Source organism: Cebus imitator, unplaced genomic scaffold (assembly GCF_001604975.1).
Source record: "Cebus imitator isolate Cc_AM_T3 unplaced genomic scaffold, Cebus_imitator-1.0 Scaffold21, whole genome shotgun sequence".
Taxonomy (NCBI): domain Eukaryota; kingdom Metazoa; phylum Chordata; class Mammalia; order Primates; family Cebidae; genus Cebus; species Cebus imitator.
The window spans coordinates 1311729-1329702 of record NW_016107336.1 but is presented as its reverse complement, the minus strand read 5'-3'; the positions used below and the strand labels follow the sequence as shown (position 1 = coordinate 1329702).

The 17974-nt window shown below is 44.0% G+C and overlaps 2 long non-coding RNA genes across 2 annotated transcripts; both read left to right on the top strand.

Annotated features, from left to right (window-relative positions):
* The first annotated feature begins 449 nt into the window (after window positions 1-449).
* Window positions 450-5575, top strand: LOC119470064. Its single transcript, XR_005198927.1, has 4 exons — window positions 450-757; window positions 1748-2864; window positions 3447-3497; window positions 5281-5575. It is a non-coding gene; the product is annotated as an uncharacterized LOC119470064 (long non-coding RNA).
* A 1761-nt stretch (window positions 5576-7336) lies between these two features.
* On the top strand, window positions 7337-8690 carry LOC119470071. The gene is made up of 2 exons (XR_005198948.1): window positions 7337-7710; window positions 8378-8690. It is a non-coding gene; the product is annotated as an uncharacterized LOC119470071 (long non-coding RNA).
* The last annotated feature ends 9284 nt before the right edge of the window (window positions 8691-17974 follow it).

The window sequence follows — 17974 nt, the reverse complement described above, 5'->3', positions numbered from 1 at the left end:
GTCCCTCTGCTCTCATGTCCCTCAAGCCCACCTGGGACTCAGTGCTGTCTTAGCAGATGCACACCTTTTCTTAGCGATTCGCCTCTCTCCTCTGATTCACTGTGTACCTCCAGTTCAGGGAATGCTCTCGGGTCTATAGGAGCTGTAGTGGGTAATCACGTGGATTCTTTAAATTGTCCCTTTGTGCCTGTCCCCTGGCCTCTGTGTACATTTGCTTTTAATGGTGTGCACCTGTGACTCTCTTCTGAGATCTACCCTTAGACATGCACATGCAGAGAGCCTGAAGTGTCTCAGAGTTTAGATCCAAATCTCCCCACTCCCAGGGAGGTGTTTAGCCAAAGACTAATGGGTGAGGGAGTTTAAAAGCTCAGATCTCTTATCTCCAGTTGGCACACACTCTGAGGCATAATTTATACTCAGATCCCCTTGAGAGATCAGGCTGAAGCGAGGAATTGCACCCTTACCTGGCTTCTCTCCTTTCTGTAGTGGACACTGGTGCGCCATCCAGATTGGGCCTGGGGACTGAAGGACTTCCCCCCAACCCACCTACTGGGAGTGCTGCTGAAAGATAGCCCTCCGCTGGAAGCCCCCATGGGGATTGCCGCAAATAAAGAGAGTAGCCTCCATCCAAAGCCGTACCCGTCTCAGGGCAGCCTGCATCCAATGACTCGTCCATGCAGGAGTATGAAGACCCAAATGTTTTGCCCCAACTTGAAATGGCTCTGAAGGGTCACTCCAGCTTCAGATCTCTCCTCTGGTCAGCCAAAGGCTTTCTTGACATCACCCCAGAGCCCAATTTTTTTCTCCTATCCAATGCTGCGTAAGTCTTTTCCTTTTCATGGGTAGAAATACTGAGCACATTCCCAAGAACTTCCTGCACACTAACAAGGAGCTTGGTGCAGTGGTTAGAAATGTGAGTGCTGGAACACACTACTGCAGTAGTAAGCCAATCCTGCTACTCACCAGAGATGCTATGATGGGCAAAATACTCCATTTCTCTCTACCTCAGTTTTCTCATCCGTAAAATAGGGTTATTAGTAGTGCCTATCTTAATGAGTTGTAGATAAAAGCAATAAAATAAAATAAAATAAAAACGTGCTTTAAATAGTGCATAGAACACAGAAAATTTTCAGGAAATGCTAGCTATTTGATAATGCTTACAAGTTCTTTGCATTTTTTCTCAGGGCAAGACTTTTGAATTTCAAAAGCTAGGGAAAAACTCCAGGCATCCCCCTAGGTCACTGCTTCCTGAGATAATGAATTTGGAACAGTCTAGCTTGAAAGAGGTGAACAGGTAAAAGGAAGAACAGGCAGGAGGAAAGGGGGGAAATTGGTTAATATTTTAAAATATTATCCTGCTGTGTGTACTTAGATCCTTTCATCTTGGAATGAGCTTACGCATGTAACACGGAAAAAATCATCTCATTATCTTAAGATTTTTTTAAAATCGGAAATCATGAGGTTTGGTCACCATCTTCAGATCCTTAAAGTGCTGTTTAGCCAAACTTCAAGCTGTAAGTTTTCAATTAAACCTTTTCTATTCCGAAAAAGGAGAGAAAAAGACATAATGTCAAAACAGGGTAGAAATAGCCGCATTTGGTGGGAGAGGAGGAGAAAGGTTAGTTCTCTGTGAACTTGACAATGAATTCTCCCGAAAACAAGGGACAAGGTCATTTCACATTGGAGGGCTATTTTGGACTCTGCAGACGTAAAAATAAATAAATAAATAAGGCCTTATTTTTAACAGGTGTGGGCATGACGTTTTGCTCTTGACTTGCAAGAAACCTTTCATCTCTGGTATGAAGCAACAGCTTCAGGCATTGCCCGCTAATTAAAAAACAAGTCTAAAAGCCTTCTAACCTTCATAGCTGTGAGAATCATCCAGTTCTAAAGCCAGCAACATTGGGGGGACACCTTATTGACAATGATGCCAGAAGTACAGCTTGGATTTGGAATAAATATTTCTAATCCCTCTCTGGGGGAAGTGAGCTTAGCACAATGAATCCGCAGGCTTGGGCTCTCCTGAGGTATTCTTCTGTTTCTCCCTGGCACGGATAAAATCTAAACTGTACTTAAGAAACGGTGTTAAATGTGCTAGTTGACTGAATCTGGCATTTATAATGCAATTTAGCAAAGTTTTATATTGACAGCATGACATTTTTAAAGGGCCCTTTCTGATTAACAAGGTTCAGAATCACTCCCCTGATTATGCTTGCGGAGTGAGTATAAAACGCTACAGGCTCTGGAAGCAATGAATCGGGGCTCTGTTAGTGTTAGATGCATTTTGCTTTCTTAGTGACCATTCTCAGGCAGGATCAGGCTGGAACTACACTTTTTAGGACAGAAGAAAATCTGCTTTCTCACTTTGGGGGACTTTTTGTGAGAAAAAGACCTCTATGGGCCGAGGAGAGGCTGTGGATTCCAAGCCAAGGCCAAGTAATTTGTCCTCATGGAGATCCCAGTGTTACTTAGCATTTTCTTAAAGGAAGTCTAAGAAATCCAGCTTGGGGCAGGCAGAAGGCGAGGGCAGAAAATTCTCTTTCCAAAGAGCAAATTGACAAAGTTTCAAATTGATCTTAGCTTCATTATTGTCAATGATTCTATCAAACAAAATATTTCCTGAATATCACCTAAAGATTCAATAATCTCATTTGGACGGCACAAAGGAAAGATGGGAGAAATGTCAGCCATCTTTTTACAAACGGAGCAAGGGCAACACAGAGAATCACACACATGGCTCCAGCTGGTTTACAGTGGACCCAGACCCGTTTCCAGTCTCCTGCAAATGGTGATCGCAGCAACCATCTACTGAGCTTCCAAACATGTGCCAGACACTCAGTGTGCCACCGACAGTGACTTTCAGTGTATGTGTGTATGTGTATATGTGCAGTAAGCTATTCACAACAAATGTACTATTTTAGCCATTTTGTCAGTTACAATTCAGTGGCATTAAATACATTCACATTGCTATGTAACCATCACCACCATCCATATCTAGAACTTTCTTATCATTCTAAATAGAAACTCTGTGCCTATTAAACAAGATCTCTCTCTTCCCCACCCTTCTAGATACCCACCATTCTACTTTCTGTCTCTATGAATTTGACTACTCTAAGCACCTTATATAAGTGGAATCATACGATATTTGTCCTTTTGACTGGCTTATTCTACTGAGTATAATTCTTCCTCCACCCATGTTGCTGCACCTGTCAGAATTTTCTTCCTTTTTAAGGCTGAATAATATTGCATTGTATGTACAGACGACATTTTCTTTATCCTTCATCTGTCAGTGGGCACTTGGGTTGCTTCTGCCTTCCGGCTGTTGTGAATAATGCTGTCATGAAGGTGAATATACGAAAGTGTGTACATGGGTGCCTATGAGTGTATAAACCTAACTTACCTCTGATTTCTGTGAGCAGCCTAGAGCAGAGGTTTCCATTTTACAGGTAAGGAAACTGGCACTCAGAGGAATGACCTGCCTAAGACCACACTCCTAGGTAAGTGGTGATTCTGGGATGTGAAGCCATGTCTACTGGACATGCTCCCTACCTGTGTTCCTTGGTTCCGTGCAGTTCATGTGTTCTGTCCATTTAGCTTTCATACTACTGTAGATAGCAAGCATTCTCTGGAACAATCTCTTTTTCATCATCGGTTGTGATGGTTTTAATTGATGGATTAAATCAGAAGCTCACAAGAATCCAATAACAAATGCCCAGAGACTTCCAAGATGTTAAATGCCCTTGCCTCAGCATGCAGGGAAAAGTTGAGAAGACTGAGAACTTAGGAGATCGTTCCCATGCGTGCCTGTACACTGGGATCCACCTTGAAGTAGGAGGGAAAGAGGTTCCTCTCTCACAGCCATGTGTCAACCTGGGATCAGATGGGAGAGACCAGACCAAGGGGGTGCACAGGTGTCTAATTCTCAACCCCTGCAGTGCAGCCTCCAGGAGCTTAGGCAAAGGGTTATTGAGGCCAGTCCAAACAAAAAAACTTGATGTTCCTGATCCTTAAGATGACATTTCAACCTCTCCAGGCCTTAGGACTCCATATAGATGTTTCAGGAATACTATGTTGAACCTAAAGGGAGAGTTTAGTGTGTTTGATCACTTGTGAGCAAGTCCGAAAAAATACTATTTGCAGAAGCTTATTTGCATAGGTTTTGCTTCGAACTAAGGGATAAGAAGGAGCAGGGGACAGAGCACCCAAGTGAAGGTGTAAGTGGACTGCTGCCTGGCCTGCCTCACACAGCTACATCAGTGTGGCTGTGAGTTGGTAGAGGTTAGTTGTATAAAGGCACGGGGCACACACCCTGCAGTCCATGTCCCCAGCAGAAGGCAAGGGAGGAAGCTCCTCTCCGGCACCCTAAGCCTCCAGACCTCAGGGAGCATTGGGCGATGTGGCATTCTCCGGGGAGCAGGAGCAGTGGCAGTGGGGAGGAACCTTCAGGCAACTTAGGTAGCAGAGGCTGTCACCACCTAGAAGCAACTAGAGAGGAAGACAGTGACAGGTGCCAGATGACAAACTGCTACAGATGGGGGCCCTCCAGACCTAACAGGGGTGAGACCTTGGCAGCGATCCTACATGCGTGAGAGGGGCAAGAGCAGAGACATCAAGCTATTGTGCTGTTTCTCTGGACCATTCCATCCTCACAGCCTGATGCTTTTAGAAATCAGATGGTTCCTCCCACCCCAGCATCCTATGACTCGAAGCGGCAACATTAACAACGTTCCACAGAGTACAAGGAAGACCGAGGAACCCGCCTGGTGGGGGGCAGGGGATCAGTCAGCACACATACCACAAAGGCCATGACAATGTCAGTTCCTTGAAAACAAGTTGTACACATGTTGTTTCTGATGAGCCTGGGACCCATGGCTCCGTGCTGCTGATTCCCGCACTAATGTGAGACTCCTGAGCCCAGGCACAGCATCTGAGCTTAGTGGCCCCTCCCACACCATGGTCCTGATGCATGCCATCCAATCCCCCAGGCACACTGCAGCGCTCCGTGTCAAAGCAGCGCCTGGCAGCATGTCACAATTAAAGGACCTATCAGCATTTCCATTCTAAATACCCCCTTTGGAAGGATTTATTATTTGTCCATTAAAATAAATTGAAGGCTTGCTGGAACACAGAGCCTCAGCATGTAAGCAATTTGTTGGAAGGGCTTTATTTTGGGGGGTGTATGTGTGTGAATGTGAGACTAGATTCAGACCCAATTTATTTGCAAGCTGACAGAACACACCATCAAAGGAACACTTCGCAATCAATATATTTTTTTTCTAGAAACAATAGCAAAGGACAGTCAAGGAGTGCAAATGTAACCTGGAAAGGAGCTGTCAGGCATCTTTCCTCTTCCTAAATATCAAAGCCAAGCTCTGCTTGTGGCTCAGCCCCAGTGGACTGATCTATTGACTATCTAAATGACAGGGCTGCAGACAGATGGCGCCTGTCCCAGGCAGTTTCTCTGGGTGGTTTCCTGCGATGGGCTGACATCCCCCAGTTCTGGTGAACAGGCAACACCCTAACAGTAAGGCCACTGTTAGCAGAAACTTCTCCAACAGAGACTCCTGCCAGCCATCACCCCTTCCTCTTCTGTGCTTATTATTGGGGGAAGAGAGCCCTAGGCCCAAATCATAAATCACCTCCAACACCAAAGTACACAGCCTTAATGTTTGTGTTTCCAAGTGACTTCGGGGGGCGCAGGGTCGGGGGGGTTTGGGCTGGCTGCTTTTGTTTGTTTGAGAGACTGAAATGTGATGTTACTAACGCAGAGCTAGAAAAGAGGCGTTTGCTGGGAATTTTCAAAGATTGTTGTCAGTACATTTCTTAGCCTAAGTTGGCAGGACCAAGAGCTGAGATGAAAAGAAAAGAAATCTCAGCAGAAAAAAAAGCCAGAGGTTTACCCGGAGATGGCTTGGAGAGGTAATGGGAGCCAACACATCACTCTGTCTGCTGGTAGGTGTCAGGCATTGTTCTAGGAGCTTCCAATCTATGGACGCCAGCCATCCTAACAAAAGTCTTGCGAGGCAGGAACTGCTGCCACCCCACTTTTGCTGCAGAGGATGCTGTGCCCTTGGAGAGCAGCTTGCCCGAGTGCACACGGCAGGAGCATAGCATGGAGGAAGGATTGGGCGGGCATTGAAGCCACACCCACACAGCCAGCAAGCCCAGCCTGCTCTCACTTCACTCCAGCAGATGTGCCCAAAGAAAGGGCGGCCTGGGGGAATGCGAAAGAAAGGGTATTCTGAGTCTTTATTTTTCACTTTGAAAACAGGTTTGTCCTCGTACTTGGGCACTGAAAGGAAATGTGTGTGTGGGCATGTGTCTGTGTGTGTCTGTGTTTGTGTGTGTGTGTATTGGTGTGTGTGGAGTGTGTGCCTGTGTGATATCACAAGCATGCTCTTTGTGCTTGATGCCATGGCTGTAAGAATTGGAGAAAGGACTTTAGGGAGAAGGCATTTGGTCCAGAAGCAGAAGGTGACCATCCACAGCCCACCTCACACACAGGCCCTGTTGGTGGCTCCGTGGGGCCTGCAACCCAGGTTTCCTGCTTAGTCCATAGCTCTTCTGACTACAGAGGGTCCCTTGACCTAAGGGAAGGTTGGGGCAGAGTTTGCTCCGGTGTCAGAAAAGACCAGATGAGACCAGTCCAGGTGGGAATTCTTGTTAGTGGGATAGTCTCTGGTGCTGGGGCCTTCCAGTCTTCCAGCAAATTCTAATCCTCATGTAGAAAACACACTTGTTACTCTTGGTAGATGGAAGGAACATCAAGGGAGGGTGATGCTTCACCAGACTGGAGCGCCCCATCATTACATAGGGTGGACCACCCACCCTTCTGGATAGATCCTTGCTCCTCACTTACAACCCTGCTTGTTTTTAAGAGGTCTCATTAGCAGAAAATGTTGTTGACAAATATTGCATAGGCAGTGCCCCAGTGGTGCCGGGAAGTCCCAGTCTTCCCAGCTCTTTGAAGTCAAAGAATGAGTGTCACTGTCACCCACCTTCTTTCTGATTACTCAGAATCTCTAGAGTGGGGACAGCGAACCTTTTCAGCCTCAGCACCCAGGATCTCTAATAATGAATAGTGTTAGTTCTCTCTCTCAGATACTGCTGGTTTGGGTAAATCTTTTTCTTTCTTTCCTTTTTATTTTTTGGGACAAGATCTCACTTTATAGTCCAGGCTGGAGTGCAGTGGTGTGATCATGGGTCACTGCAACTTTCAACTCTGGGACACAGGTGATTGTCCCACCTCAGCCACACAAGTAGCTAGGACCACCATTCCCAGCTAATTTTTATTTTTTTATAGAGACGGGATTTCACTATGTTGCCTAGGGGGAGGGTCTCAGACTCCTGGGCTCAAGCAATCCTCCCACCCTAATCTCCCAAAGTGGTGGGATTATAGACGTAAGCCACCATTCATGGCCAGTTTGAGTAAAGCTTAAAATGTTAGGAGTGGATCTCTTCCCCTAGCTAATTATTATACTTATTCTTGCACATCTGCAGTTGTTATTCTTCTTAACCTCCTTTGTCTGGATGATGGAAACCTTTCTTTATCACTTTAGAGGCCACTAGCACCTCTAAAGCATACAAGGGACCTTCTCTTCTGCAGATGTCACCTCTCTGGTTTTTCTTGGCTTCTCATTGACAGTCTAGTCATCTGTGTCCCTCTGAGGGGAGCCACCTCCTCCTGCCCAGGACTTCCTGCTTGGACAGGTAGGCTGCTGACTTTCTTCCTCTGAGTGCCCGTCACCTAGGTAAGGGGTGTTAAAAGGCACCTCAGATGTGGCAGGGGATGGGCCACGGTCTGAAACGCAGCTCAGTGACTAAAATCCATGTGGACAGGTTACTTAACTAGTTATTCCTCAGTTTCCTCATTTGTAAAATTGGAAAAATAGTTCCCACTCCATTTGGCCTGCTGTGATGATTAAATGAGATGACCTAAATAACTTGTGTGGCAACTAATAGGTCCTCAGGAAATGTCAGTTCTCTTAGTCACTGTTATGGACTAAATGTGTCTCTGCCAACTGGGAAGTGAGGAGCCCTTACCAGATATCAGATCCTTTAGCACCTAGATCTTGGTCTTCCCAGCCTCCAGAACTGTGTGAAATTCAGTCTTCCTGTTTAAGCCACCCAGTCTATGGTATCTGTTACAGCAGTGCAAGCAGGTCAAGGTAGTCACCTAGAGCTGGCCGTACTGAATTCAAGGTTTGGCATGCCGGTTCTCTCTCTTCCCATTTCAGGCACAAAAAACAACTTTCCCTGTCCAAAGAGGATATTGAGGGCCAGCTGGTGCCATTATTTCTTACTTCTCAAATTTGCAAAAGCTACAAACTGCTTTCTTTTTTGTATTCAAAGTGCTAATTCTCCGGCTGTTTTGCAGGTAGAGAGAGACATTAGACCACCATGAACCCCTCTAGAGAGCATGTTGACCCAAGCAGCCCTGCAGGTGAGGGCTTTGAGCAAGCATGGGATGAGCATTCTAGGCTTCCGCCCTAGATCACATACATCCAGAGAGAGCCCTGAAATACAGACTTCCAGAGGACAGAGGTCTTTGCCTATTCAGGTCACCGATATATATATAAAGCTCCTAGAAAAGTACCTGGCAGATGGCAGGCCCTCAAAAAATATGTGTTGAATGAATAAATATTTGCTGACTGAATAAATGCTTCTGGGGCAAAATGGCTCCCAAACCAGCCAGTCTTAGGCGTGACCATCTTCTCTACCACTTACTGTGCAGCTTCTTAAAAGTCATTTATCTATCCTCCACTCTATCCCTTTATCCCTCAAGTAGAGAGAATCCCGCCAACTGTGGGGATAGTCTTATGGATTAAGGACAGTACCTGCGAAGCATGTGACATGAAGAAGAAACCAGAGTTGTTTGGCAGCCTTAGATACTGTGCTGAGGACCTGGAATCAGGAGGATCTGGCCCACTCTCAGAGGAAAGAACTGTCATCTGATGCTGGTGACCTCAAATGTGTAAAGTGTCGTCTGGGCATGGTGGCTCACACCTGTAATCCCAGCACTTTGGGAGGCCAAGGCGGGTGGATCACCAGGTCAGGAGTTTGAGACCAGCCTGACCAACATGGTGAAACCCCATCTCTACTAAAAATACAAAAATTAGCTGGACATGGTGGCAGGTGCCTGTAATCCCAGCTACTTGGGAGGCTGAGGCAGGAGAATTGCTTGAACCCGGGAGACGGAGGTTGCAGTGAGCTGAGACCGCGCCATTGCACTCCAGCCTGAGTAACAGTGCGAGATTCCATCTCAAAAAAAAAAAAAAAAAAAAAAAAAAAAAAAAAAAAAAAAAAAAAAAAAAAAGAAAAAGAAAGTGTAAAATGTTGCTACAACCTTCAACCTCTTAGGGCAGAGAATGAAGACTATGGTTCATGATTCTTGGCCTCAGCCACAGTTTCTCAAGAATGCTCATGTAATAAGCTCACAGCCAGGTGCTTTTAATGAGACCTCCCCATTCTCCTAGCTGGTTTCCCTTGTGACAAATGATCCTGTATGGCAAGACTCTGTCTCTGTCGCTGTGGGCCTGTGCTCACAACCAGTTACCTGGGCATCCCATGTCCTCTCACTTCCTCCTCCCTTTCTCCCGCTCTCTTTCCAGGTTCAGTGATTCAAGGCCAAACTGCCAAGATGCATCTTTCTTATCCTCAGTGGGGATTGCTGAACAATTACAGATTCTGAATTTGTGAAGCAATTTGGTCAAGTTTATCCTTTCTATTTTTGCCTAGGGGCGGGAGGGGCAACTATATACCAATAGGCTATCTCAATTCTAGAAACATCCCCTCCTGCAAGATGAAATTATCCCCACGATATCAACATTCACAGCCTGTTTGCACTGGTATGGCTTTGATAGAACTTGTATCAGTATAAATATTACTTTAGCTTTTAACTGCTAATTATATCAACATAAACTTAATTTATAGTGATAATCACCGTCATAATGTGCTGCCGCCAAACATCCCCACTGATGCTTTGAGGCATCGTGTAAACTCAGCCATTAGCAATCATGTAAATGTTCCCATTACTCATTATGATACTGGCTAAAGAACTTCTCTAATTGACTTCTTCCCAAAGTCCATAGTAAGCAAGAACAACAGAAGACCAGAGAGTGTTGATCAATTTATGACAACCATCTTGTTTCTTACAATAGCCCATGCTGATAAATATAAAGTTTCAAAAGAGGATCTCAATATGGCATGAACAGATTCTTGATTCTTAATTTAGTCTTGGTCACATCAGTCGAATCACAACACTATCACTCAGACAAATGCCAAGTAACACTTAGTTTGTAAAACGTGCCACTTTTATCTCCCTATGTCAGCATGAAGAAAAGGGTTTTGCATCCTGTAAATTCATATTGCTTTTTAATTCAACAGATTCAAAGTGCTTTACTCTTTTCAGTGTTGCTCCTTTTTCTGTGGTGGGTTAGTGGATATTTGTTGTTTATACCACCCGGTATCCACTCTCCCACCTACAGGCAGCAGTACCCTAATACTGCTGGGCATATACCCACCCAACTCTTAGCCTATATTGTTTTCATTCAGCCAACTACATCCCACAGGCTCGGGAGTGAAGCACGTGATCTAGGATGATCCAATCATCACACTGAACCTGCCCCCTCTCCACAGTGATTGGTTCATGAGTGTGCATGTGACCCAAAGTCTGGCCAGTCAAGGTCAGAGATTCAAGTCTAGGAAGCACAATTTCTGTTTCTCCATTGGATATGAGGCTCAGAGAAAGGCACTATGGCGCTGTCGTCCCAATCCTAAGGAGGAGAGTGGAGCTAAACCCAGAGTAGTGAAGAAACAAGTCATCATGATATCTAAGCTTCTAAATTACAGTGCATCTGAAACCAGCCCTTTTTCTGGACTTTTCAATTATTTGCGTGTCAAGAATCCCTTTCTGCTTAATGCATTTGGGCTGTTTACTGTCACTCAGAACCAAAATAATCCTAATTGATACAGACAGCCAGCAGACTTTGGTATGATTATGTCTGTTTCTAAGATAAAGAAATGTGAGCATAAAGAAATGATCTCTAGTCAGTAAAAGAACTGTGTGAATTAAATACAGAGACTGAAAATACCAAATATTTTAAAACCAAAGTGCCCTATAAATACATGAGTTTTAACAAAATTTGAAACTCAAAAGCCAGAGTTTCTGAACGCATCCAATCTCAAATATTTCTGATCCTCAATTGATTCAGTTCCAAAGAAACCAAATCTCTGAGTAGGCAAACAAAAGCTTCAGGAAAGTAGCAGGGAATTTGGAGTGAGGCGGAATGGGGAGCACAGTGGAGTCAATGCAATGATCAATTCCAAATTCGGAAAGGCCGGCAAGGGTCTAAGGTAAAATCTAAGAAGCTGGATCTGTAAGGTTCTCTGATACTTAGGAAATCTAGTTTACTGTGCACAGTTGAGTAAGTAAGTTTGAGGAAAATCAAATCCTGGGGGCTTGGAGAATGCCATTTTTCTTCTCTGCACCCATAGTCCCAGCACCCCACCTGCTGCTCTCTGTCGTGCTGGGGGCATGTTATCTGTCATAGTCCCCCCAATTAGCACTTTGAATCCAATCACAACAATGGGGACCATGCCCTCATCTGCCATGGGCGGGCTGGTTTCTGCAATTAAGCTAAAGTTCAGGTTTTGGCTAATAACAGCAAGGAATGTGACAGGGAAGGGAATGCTTATTCATTAACTCATGCTAATGGGTGCTAGAAGCAACCAGCCACCAGCCCACTAGCGTGAAAGTGAGGCACGCTGTGTCACTCTGATCATGGAGTGTTTGCAGGGTTATTTCACAGCATTACTGGAGTCTGGCAGTTATCTAATCGGGAGCGGTTTTAAGGAAAAAGAAAAGGATAATTTTGTTTTAAGTGCCAGTCTTAGGTCTCAATATTTTATGAAATAGTCATTAATTTTCAATACGAGGCTGATGGTGATATTATGAGGCCTGCATGTGTATGCAGCAAATGTTTCTTGGACATCTCTAAGAGTTTAGTGAATGCAGGGGAAACAATTATCTCTTATTTTTGTAAGGCAAATGGTAATTATCACATCAGTCTCAGTTGTCTGAGAAGATAGGTCACTGCAAAAAAGGGGACAGACTGACAGTGGGTGTTACAAGGGGTAACATGGGAAGTGGGAGAATGAATCTATTTTACTTGTAGCAGAAACCACAGAATCCATTCCTTCAATCAATAATTCCTAAAACACAAATGTATTGAGTACCTACTAAGTGCCAGGCACTCCACCAGGTGCTGTGCCGTTCAATACTAAACGATGCAGAGCCTGTTCTTGCCCTCTGGGAGTTGACATTCTTTTGACCACAAGGAATTAGGTCTCAGGAGACCCAATTAGGTCTGGGATGCAGGAAAAATTTTAAAGCAGCAATTTCTGCCACCCAAGTCTGACTACTTCTCACACTTGGGTCACCCAATTTTAGGCATTGGTGACCTAGAAAAGTATTGGCATTCATGTAAACATTATGTTTGAGATTTTGGGATCCCAGGGATTAACCTACAGGCATTGATGCAGACTTTGTTCTTTTTAGGTCAGTTGGATAAAGCAGGCACACAGCCCCTGATCCTCTTTGTCCCAGTTAAACTATTATTCTCTATCCCATCGTCACAGACAGTACTTAGCCCCAGCCCCGGTGAGCTGCCTTGCACGTCCGCTGTTCAGAACACATAAAGGCAGGGCACGGATAAGACTATATTTGTCATGACTATAGGATAAACAGCTTAAAACACATACGGGAGACATAATGGGTCATTTTTCAAAAATGATAATGGCTGCGAAAACCCTCGGAACAGTTTTAAGGACTACGCAAATCTACAGCGCAATCAGGGTCATCTATTGTGGGGGTCATTTTGTGGGACTGTCTATTACAACAGCTGCAGATGTGTTCCTAAATTGATGCTTCCATTTTAACTATTAATAACAGGAAGGCAAGTCCCAACTTCTCTCCAGAGTACCATCTATTCAAAATTAATTTATTAAAAATGCATTCTAGTCATTAGTGCTAAGCAGATTTATGAAAAGCAGATCAACCAGGATACGGAGATGTGCCAGCCCTTCAGTTAGGACCTGTGCCATGTTTGCTAGCATTTATCTAGAATTCTGGTCATGTGTGTCAATATTTGCAGACTACCACTTTGCAGGTTATTTATTTCCCCTCGTCCATTTCGCATGGTGACACGGCTTTCCAGCATTGTGTGACAGGTGGTAGTTGACACCAATCTATATTAACTTCAGTTTATGCTAAAAATATTCCACTAAGTGAAGGGACCGTTCAGATTACGGTCTGGGCATATGTCAAATGTTAGGAGGAGTCTTAAAATTTCTCCTTATTTTAAGATGGTGAGCAATTTGGCTTTAATTTTTTGACTGGCATTTTTACTATTCTTTTGGTAGGTTGTCAGCTGATTTAGGGACAGCTGGTAACACCAGCTACAAAATGTATTTTTAAAAGAAAATATTTAATGAGGACTCAGGTAAGGCCTTGCGTAGGGTTTCTACGTTAACTGTTTCATCAGTGGGGGAATGGATTATGTAGTGCAAAAGCAGTTTTAAAAAAATCAAAGACCTTTTTGCTTTTAAACAGTAACCATAAAAAGAGTTAATTTAGGGGCCAGCTGTTCATGCTGGAATTCTACTTTCCTTGAAATTGTATTAAGTATTTTTGAAAATGTAAGCCAGTTTATAATTTTAGAAAGAAAATTATTTTTATCTATTCATCATTGAATTTTAGAGATAAAAAGGATCACAGAGACCCTGTGGTCTCTTTAACTATTGGGCATACCAAAGCAAGGAAGTAAGCGGTGGCTCCTGGGTGCACAGCCGTAGCGGTACAATCTGTGCTGGAACTCAGATTTTTCTATGCCATCACACCTCCGAGCTCTCCGCTTATCATTCTATGTGCATCTACACTTTCTCTTACTTTATCTTAGTGCTTATCAACAGGAAGGAGCAAAATGCAGAATTTTCGAGTTGGAAAAGATCCATTTACTGATATACATTGCTTGAGTATTTATTTGGCTAGCTGCTATTATATGCTAGGCATTACATTAGTTATTATGGAAACTAACATAAATCATTTCACTGACTAAAGTTTTTATAATTTGGGGTGTACCCATGCACACGTGTGCATGCGTGTGTGTGTGTGTGTGTGTGTGTGTGTGTGTGTGTGTGTGTTGGTGGCAGGGATGGCCATGCGGGTTGAAACAATTGCCAAGGGACAAAATCAATTCAGTAAGTGCACTGAGGTGTTAGAGAAGATACAATAACAAATCTGTCCTAAGGAAGGAGGGTGCCCAGGAGAAGGTGGGATTCAGGCTTCAGAATCATCCAGGGAGTTCTAGTCCTTAAATCAAAATACACCTTCCAGAGCATATCCCAGAACCACGACATTAGAATTTCCAGAGCAGGCGGAGAACAAAATTTACATTTAAAAAATGCTTCCACATAGTTCTGCTTTTCAGCCAAGTTTGCCATCCACTGTCTGTGCTACCCAGGGTAACGGTGGCTGGCTGGTCAGGAGGGATTCATAAGAGCAGATGCCTCTTGCACGAAAGCTTGGAAGCTAAAGAAAGCATTTCCAGGTGGTCAGAGATGACCTTTGTATTAAGCCATTCTCACATGCCATAAGAAAATACCTGATGCAGGGTAATTTATAAAGAAAAGAGGCTTAATTGACTCACGGTTCTGCAGGCTGTACAGGAAGCATAGGGGCAACTGCTTCCGGGGAGACTTCAGGAAGTTCCCAGTCATGGCAGAAGATGCAAGGGGAGCAGTTGTCTTATGATGAAAGCAGGAGCCAGAGAGAGAGGGTGGAGGTACCACACACGCTTAAAAGATCAGATCTCACAAGAACTCACTATTGTGAAGACAGTACCTAGGAGAAGGTGCTAACCCATTTCTGAGAAATCTGCCCGCATGAGCCAATCACTCCCACCAGGCCCCAATTCCAACGCTGAGGATTACTTTCAACATGAGATTTGGGTGGGGACACAGATCCAAACCATATCAACCTTAGACCTAGTTAAGTCCAGAGTTCCTTGCCCAGTCATTTCTCCCACCAGACCATCTCCAACAATCCCTGGCAGAACAAAAGCTAATGGGTTACTGCACCCAACACCCTAGCTGAATGTTCCTCTCTGGTCGGAGAGTTGAGTTGTCAGCAGACAAAAGCACCTTGGGAGAGCTTATAAGACCAAGGTGTGGGAGTGGGGGAAATCTCTTCCTAAAATATTGAAGACCTCACTGGCATTAAAAATAGGTCTCCCTGGAACCTGCAGCAATTCCTAAACAGTTGTCTGCATTCCATTGTGAAGTCAGAGCAAAATGAGAAAATAATGGACGATAAGGTGAATTTTCCCTAAAGTTTAACTTATTTAATTTTGTTTTTTTTAGATGGAGATTTGCTCTTGCTGCCCAGGCTGGAGTGCAATGGCGAGATCTCGGCTCACTACAACCTCCGCCTCTTGGGTTCAAGCAATTCTTCTGCCTCAGCCTCCTGAGTAGCCGGGATTACAGGCGTTCGCCACCACGCCCGGCTAATTTTGTATTTTTAGTAGAGACTGGGTTTCTCCATGTTGGTCAGGCTGGTCTCCAAGTCCTGACCTCAGGTGATCTGCCCGCCTTCAGCCTCCCAAAGAGCTGGGATTGCAGGCGTGAGTCACCGCGCCCTGCCAGCTTATTTAATTTTTAAAAGTCTGAGTAAAGGGGCCTTTATTATTTAGAAGAATGTAAAATAACAGTTAATAACATTTTATGTCCTTTATTTAGAAAAACTAAAAGCTATCAACCATATGTCAGTCTCTGAAATTTAAAGAAAGGTTTGACTGGTCTTTGAAACCCAGATGTCTGGGGACAGGCAGTTCAGAACTTCTAAAACAGAACCCTTTTTTCCTCCACTCTTATCTTGTCACTCTTTGTCCTTATATGCACTAAAATTCCACTGCTGATAACCCCTGAACCTTTGTAAATTGCTCTTTTTTTGTACTATCTTAACAAACTTTGATTTGTTTTTGATTTATCTTATTCACCATTACTGTACTTGCTGAAATCAATCTGAATACATGCACAGTTGAAACGACGTACTTAAACTTTCATTAGAACATGACCACTTCTTCGAACCCCTAAAATTGCTAGACACAATTTCAGAGATATTAAAATTTTTTTCTCAACAACGAAGGTAGAAAGACAATTATTCCTTCTCCCCAAACCTATTTCCCCGGGAGAGCTTTCTTTTTTGCAATGATAATATTTGATGTCATCCGCTGCTCCAGATTCTTATATCAGTGAGTAGAAGCACTTGTTTCCCTCGTGGTTAGGGGCTCAATTTATGTGGATATGAATAAGATTTATGGTGTGTAATAAACATTACTAAAACGTGACAAAAGAGTGAAGATTTAAAGACACTTACTAATTTAAGATGACATTTTAAACATTCACTGTCTTTAGAGCAATACATATTTCAGGTCTTTATACAGGTTTCCAGGCGGAATGTCTATTAGGAAATGAAAATCAGCTGCGTACTTTCTCTCTCTCCACACAACTCCCCTCTACCATTTATCACTACCCAGTAGCTACCCTATCCATCAGTGTTTAGTGCTGCCTTTATGCTCAGCACCTAGATGTTAAACAAATTAGAATCTTAATATATGAGGTGTGACCATGAGGCCTAAAAGGAAATAGAGAAGAAAAAAACATATGAAAAAAAACAGAAAAAAGAGGCTGGCCACAGCTTCATTAGGATGCCCGGCTAGAGCTCTTAAGTTTTCAAGGACTGAAATTGACTTGACTTAGTGCCAGTCTTCTGGAAAATGCTGCCCAGCCTATTTTTCCTCTTACATGGGAAAATTATACAAGTAAATCTACCAAGAAAACATGCCATGGAAAGTTGATTCTCGGCCAATTTTCACACATCTGGTTCGCTGGGCAGTCTTTGCTCATCAGCTAGTAAGGACTTCGGTGAACCCAGCTTAGTCGGGGCCGGCCCCCCATTCCGCGTTTGAGCTCACCTGGATGCCACCCTCAGCTCTGGCCTGGCACTCTCCATTCAGGGCCACCTTTATTTCCAACACAAAAATGGTCTTGTGTTGTTAAATGGTATCTAATTTTTCTAATAGTAGACAGTAGAGTTTCTTGCTGGTTTTCAGTAAGCATGCTTTATTTTGCCTCCCTAATTTGCTCCCAGTTGAATCTGATTGCATTTACTTGGGCAAAAAGGAGGGGCTGTGGCGACCCTGAAAGCCATGTGCTTCAAGTAGCCCTAATGATCTCATGGGGTGTTGTGTGTAATGCAAACCCCAGGTCTCCTCCACTCTGAGTAGATGCCAGTCTCTGTGACTGACATGTACTTAAGCACTCAGGGCTGTTTTTCAGTGTGTGATTTACTCTCTCCCCTTTAATTACCCTGGAGATGGCAAGCCGCGAATACTTGAGGCTTGGCTTTCAGGATACAGAGTATTCTCTGACACAGGTCACAGATAGCACCTGGTCCCCTTGGGGCCTGAGCTAATTCAGGGAGGAACCCCATTACGGGTTCCAGGGTGGACTTAACTCTGCATTTCTAGGAATTCCAAAAATATATTTCTAGGAGAGGAGTGTCTATGGTGAATTATGGTCAGCCGCAGAAGAGAATTTAACTCATTCCAAGGAAGCCCATAATGTTCAACAACCCATATTATAGAGAGCTATTTTTCTCTCTTCTCACATAGCCGCACCCCAATGCCCCGTGCATAGAGGGCTTAATAAGGATAGTTCATCTTCTTCCACGGGTAGCACTCACTCTAGTGGCTACCCACATCCCTGCCACACCTCTACCAATAAATGAGAGTTAAGTCTTGACGTCATTTCTAGTTCCTGTAACCAACCTAGGTGCTGTTCAAACTTGGAAGAACAAGAAATGAGTCAGGGAAACACAGGTTGCAAAGATGGTTTCTTACAGCTGCGGGCTTTT